This window comes from Taeniopygia guttata, chromosome 14 (genome assembly GCF_048771995.1).
Source record: "Taeniopygia guttata chromosome 14, bTaeGut7.mat, whole genome shotgun sequence".
Classification (NCBI taxonomy): Eukaryota; Metazoa; Chordata; class Aves; order Passeriformes; family Estrildidae; genus Taeniopygia; species Taeniopygia guttata.
Genome location: NC_133039.1, coordinates 13,860,555 through 13,866,201, shown reverse-complemented (window position 1 = coordinate 13,866,201; position 5,647 = coordinate 13,860,555).

The window sequence follows — 5,647 nt, the reverse complement described above, 5'->3', positions numbered from 1 at the left end:
CATCACTCTCCTCTTTACTTTGTTGGTCTTTATGTCTCCCAGCTGATGATGTTGGTTGGTCTCTCTTCAGATGCTGTTTGGTTTCTCAGGGCATCAAGCACTGGGCATGGTGGCAGGAGAGGGCTGTGAAAACAAGAGAGTATAGAGGGAAAACAGGAGAATCTGTAGCTATGAACCCTGTTAGTTTTGTCTCTGAAAATGGATGTAGCCCTTGGTTTGACTCAAGGAGCAGTGGCTGTTCAGACAGAAATGCCATGCTAGATTCCCTTTGTGTCTGCTTTACACCATGCAAATGGTTTATAAGAATCCTTTCTCTTGCTCAATAGGGCTTTGAGCAGCCCTGGTCTTTGTTTAGTTTATCTTTCAATTGCCAGATTAAGATGCTGGGACTGGGTTTGGTTAACTCTGAGTGCTGTGCTGGGCAGAACAACCTCCAGCTCTTTAAGCTACAGGAAGCCTGGCTGTGCACAGAGGAGTGAAAAATTCCTGCTCATTTTTTGCCATGAGGGATTTGTGCCTAAAATGTCAAATAAGATATCTGTTACTCGAGTGCACACCTGCCCTGTGTCCCTGTGCCCATCAAACGTGGTGAGAGATGGTGATGGTCCTAGCATGGAGGAAGGAACCACAGCTGCAGGAGCAGGAGGGTGCTTTGGCCCAAATCTCACACATTCTATCACGCTGCTTTGTCTGAGCCACTGGATCCTCCTCACCTCTGGGACTCAGCTTTCCCTTTAGTTTAGCAAACACCTGCAGGGAATGCTGGTGTGTGAGGATGATATTCCTGGCAAACAGAGCAGATCCTAGTGGGAAAAGGTGGATGTATGGCATCATGTTGATGAACACAAACTGAAATGCTGATAGGAACACAGGCAAGTTGCTCTAAAGCTGGTGTCTGGGTAATGATTCCTTGTCTGAAAGGCAACAGAATCTCTTTGGTAAATAGCTTCCTGGAAGCAATGCTGCTTTGTGCAGAAAACTGATCTACTGGATTTATTTTTTTTTTTTTTCTGGGATCTTATTTACAGCTGCCTGACCTTATCTTGTATTAGGTTCCTGGGTTTTTTTTTTTTTTCATTTTTCACTACAAGTAAAACTTGACGTGCTGAAAAGCCATTGGTGATAAACAGCATGGCTTCCTCTCCTGCCCTGCCTAGGCTCATCAGCTGTGAAGTCAAACCTATATTCTCCAGGGCAGAAGATGGAAAATATTTAATGGGGAGTGAAATCCAGTTTGAAAGGACATTCTGGAAACTCATGCTTTAAAACTTGGATAGAATCCCTCACACGTCTGGTGTGGGACGTTGAAACTGGACTGGCCATAAAGCGGTTCAGGGGGCCAGACTGAGAACAGCTTTCTCTTGTCCAGATTTCCTGCTGAGACCATCGAGAGTGTCTTGGGCAGGCTCCAGGTCTGTGATTTATGGACAAACCACAAGCCAGGAATCTGCACTCTAAGCTCCTTGAGCAGCAACTGTTTAAAACATTATGGAAAGAAATGACCACTGTTTCCAAGAGAAGAAAACTTGGGAGCCATTAATAATGTTTAGCACTTCTGCAGTTATTAATTAATCCTCCTACTCTTGTTGTGAAATGAGTCAGAATTACTCTTACTGTACAGATAAGGTTTGCATGGAGCTTAAATGGATTTCCTTAAGAGACACAGTCAATCTGTATTAAGGACACAGCACAGGACTCCAGAATCCCAGCACTAAGTGAAACAGACCACTCCAGGATCCAGAGGCATGAAAAAAGTACCTGCTGGATTTGGATGAGGCAGTAAACACAAACTTACAGCACCTTCAAGAGGCTCTGCCCAACGCCTTTCTCAGTTGAAAGTTCTTCCCAGGGCAGTTCTAGGTCTGCCCAAACCTTACCTATTGAAATCATGTTGTTTCTCAGTAACTCCTAGGTTCAAAAATTCCTGGTATTTCAGAGAATCTGTGGAAGCTTGGCTGCTTATTGGAATTATCCTGTACTAAGTCCTATCCAGCTGGTTTTCTCCCCTATTGGTTGGGAAGAAAAGGATGCTAAAATCTGTCTTGCTCTCTACCCAGAACTGCTCACCTTCTGATGCTTCTGGAGTGAGTGAAATAATGGGCTTTCCTCTTCTTTCATCAGCAGGAAGGTTTTCTTCCAGAAAAGAGAGGGGGAAAAAAAAAAAAAAAAGTAGTTCTCACTCTGTTCTCAGAGTCATCTTTTGTTTCTCTGTTACCTCCCTCTTCACACTTCACCTGCGTCTTCCCTGGGGCACTCCATGGCTGATTCTATGGTTCCATGCAGCCCAGGTCAGGAGAGGATTGTCTGCCTGGACACTCATTTCCTCATTCTCCCAGGATAAGCAGTGTTCCTTCGTGCTGCAGCTCCTTCTAGTAAGATTTTAATCTAAAATCACAAAATCCTTCCCATCACATCCCTCCTGGAACTGGTTTGACGTGCAAACAAGTGGGAATAAGTAAAGTCTGCCAGTCTGCCATTAAGTCCCGGCTGAAATGGAAGAGCTGGCAGGAGCACAGGGAACAAAAGCTTCAGTAAGTACTTAAATTTGTAAAGACTCCTGATGGTCTCATTGTTAAATCTATTTACAGCAGCAGGAAAGATGAAAAATTAGGGAAAGAAGTAGTTTCCTCGTATTTTTAAATCCACATGGCAAAAGGTATTGTAATGAGTTGTCCATTAAACATCCATCCATGAATTTGTTATTCCAAATTCATGATAGGATCTGCAGGGGATTTGGGGTCAGTTAATCCAGAAGCAGACTGAGGAGCCAAGCAGAGCTTGTTCTCCTTCTGCAGCCCAAGTAAACGAGGAATAACTGGGGTTAAAACCCAGTCCAGAACTAGATCAATAAACCAGTCCTTCATGGAACTGTGCCACATTAAATCCTTTGAAACCCAGGAAGTCAGAGCTGTGGCAGGAGGCAGAGGGAGATTCAGCTGCAGCTTTGTTTCTCAATCCCTGGACTTGTTTTGCCCCAAGTAGTCCAACAGGTATTTTAATAAACGTGCTCAAAGTTATCTTGCAACATGCTTCAGGAAATCAAAGGGCAGGGTTTAGTGTTTTTAGATGGGAACTGTATTTTTAATGTGTTTAGAGATCCTGTAATGCCCAGTGCCCTGGCTGAATGATGGTGATTCTTCTTGGAAATGATAATTCATTGCCCTTCCCAGGAGAGCCAGATGAATTTTGGTTTATACCACTCAAACTCGTGCCATGTGAGTTACTGAATGGAAACATGCTTGTTTTCGTGGCAGGCTTACAGGAGGAGATGGATATAGTGGCTTGTACCATCCCAAAATTCACACTTGAGAGAAAAACAAACCAAGCTGCTCTTCAGGAAAATGCTAATTATTTTTCTTTGTTTGGCCCTTTCAAGTCTCTGTGCTGAGTTTACGCTGAGCTCTGTCATCCAGAAGGGAAAGTAACACAATAAATGGATACAAAATCAAACCTTCCATCATTGGAACTGGCCTCAGTGGCTGCTTCTCTGATCACTGCTAACCTGAATTGAATCAATTTGTATGAAAAGCTTAACAAAGTTAATCTGAAGATGCCAAAGAGCCACCTAAACCACTGGAGCCCTGAGCCATATCTGATACAGAGCAGTTCCCTGGGCGGGGAGAGGAAAAGTGAATTATTAAAAAATGGGGAGTGCAAATCAGATGAGCAGCCTGATTTTGGGAGGGCCTGCTTCTCCTCGCTGCAACCTGTCACTATTGCTGCATCCTCCAGCTGATGTTGGCTACAAATAGTGATCAGAGAACCACGTCCTTGTTGCTTTTAATAATGGCCTTGAAATGTCCTGTGAAATTGATGGCCATTTGGTAGCCAGGATGGACCATTAAGTGCCAGTGCTTTTAAATGCATCTTCACTGGGAATATTCATCTGGCTTTTGAGTGCTGAGTTCAGTTTAGGGCATTGTGCAACGAAATGTTCTTGTGCCTTGGTGTAGTTCCTGTGTCTTGATTCAGAACTGGAGTATTTTCAGTCTGTTTGTGCAATGGGCAATTACAAGTTCTTGCAGGATTTTCTTCTGAGGGCTCCTAATTCCCATCAGTGCAGTAACTTGAGCAAGAACTTGAATAAACCAGCAGAAGTGTTGAAAGACACAAACCAAAGAATTTCTTCTCATCAGTTTTGCACTGACAGGGGCATGTTGCATCTCCAGGAGAGGTTCACTGCAGAAAATACACCCCTCAGTTCTGCCAAAATAACCATTCTTTGCTTAAAATTCAAGGGTTTCCAGCTAAAATGGTTTGAACAGATTAAATTGCTTTGCTGGAAGTAAAACCTCACAGTGTTTCAAGAGCTTATTTAATTCTAAAAGTTCTAGTTGATTCTTTTTTCTTAAGGTTTCCAAACAGGCAATGCTGTAACAGCCTCAGGTTCTTTTGGTAATGTCAAATTATGGAGTGAGATGTAATAATGGGACAATGTTACGTGTAAAGGAGATATCACATTGCTCACCACTAGAACTGATTTGTAGTTATTAATGAAGTGCCTGTCTTGGTGTTTTCAAAGCTCCAGCGTGTTCTGTGTTCCACTAAACCTCTTCCTTTGCCTCTTGGCCTGTAATGAAATGCTGCTCAGGAGTGATTTTGGTTCTTGCTACAGCCAGACTAAGCATTGAGAAAGAAGCTTGGATTTCAACATTGAAATTGTGATTTCAATAGTGCATTCAAAATGCAGATCCAGCATATGAACCCTCCCACCCATCTCAGGTGATTTTACACCTGCAAACTTCTGGTCACAATTAGCTAATGGTTTGGAAGAAATTATTGCTAATCCTGACTCCAAGGTGATACTCATTGAGGATCCTGAGTCGGAGCTAAATGTAGTGAGAAGAGCACTTGTTTTCCTGCTCAATTCCAGGCAGAAAAAGGTAACAAAAACAAAAAACAAACAAACAAAAAAGTAAAAAAAGAAAAAAGCAATGTTCTTTTCACAGAAAAGCTTGAGTTATGCCACTGCTCACCGTGAAATTTCAGAGTTTCCATCAATTTCCACATGAGCAGCACAGCACTGATTACAACCCCAAAACATTAGAATTGTGATGGGCTTCAGCTGCACAGCCGGCACAAGTATGCCTGAGGTCTTAAGGTGGAAACGAGTGGTTTTAAATGGTAATACCGTGCTCACAAGCAAGTGGTGTGTATTTCTCTCCCTACTTAAAATTTGTATTTATATTTTTTCAGATAGATCGATTTCTATATATTGGAACTCCTTAAAAATACAGACGAACCGTGCTGTACCATATGCTCTCCTCTTTCGGTGGTGCTCTGACCATTCACCTCAGTGACAGGCGGTACCACGGACTTATCAAACGTTCTTTACGTCCCACCGCGGCCGGGGCTGGGCTCGTTGGGGCCGTGAGGCGGGACGTGGTAGCCGGGCCGCCGCCGGTGGCCGCGACCCGCCCGCTTCGTGCTAGGTTCGCATCAGTAGACGCCGCCGCCCCGTCGGAGAAGCTCAGGCTGCTCTCCTGGGCGAGGAGAGGCAGCGCGGCGGCCCCTCAGCCCCGCCGCCGGGACGGGAGGCGCTGCCGGTCCCGTGAGGGGAATGGATGGCGGCGGGTGGGGCGGGAACGTCTGTGACAGCCGATGGCGGGAAGCCAGTGCGCATGCGCGGGTCGCGTGCGGGCCCTGT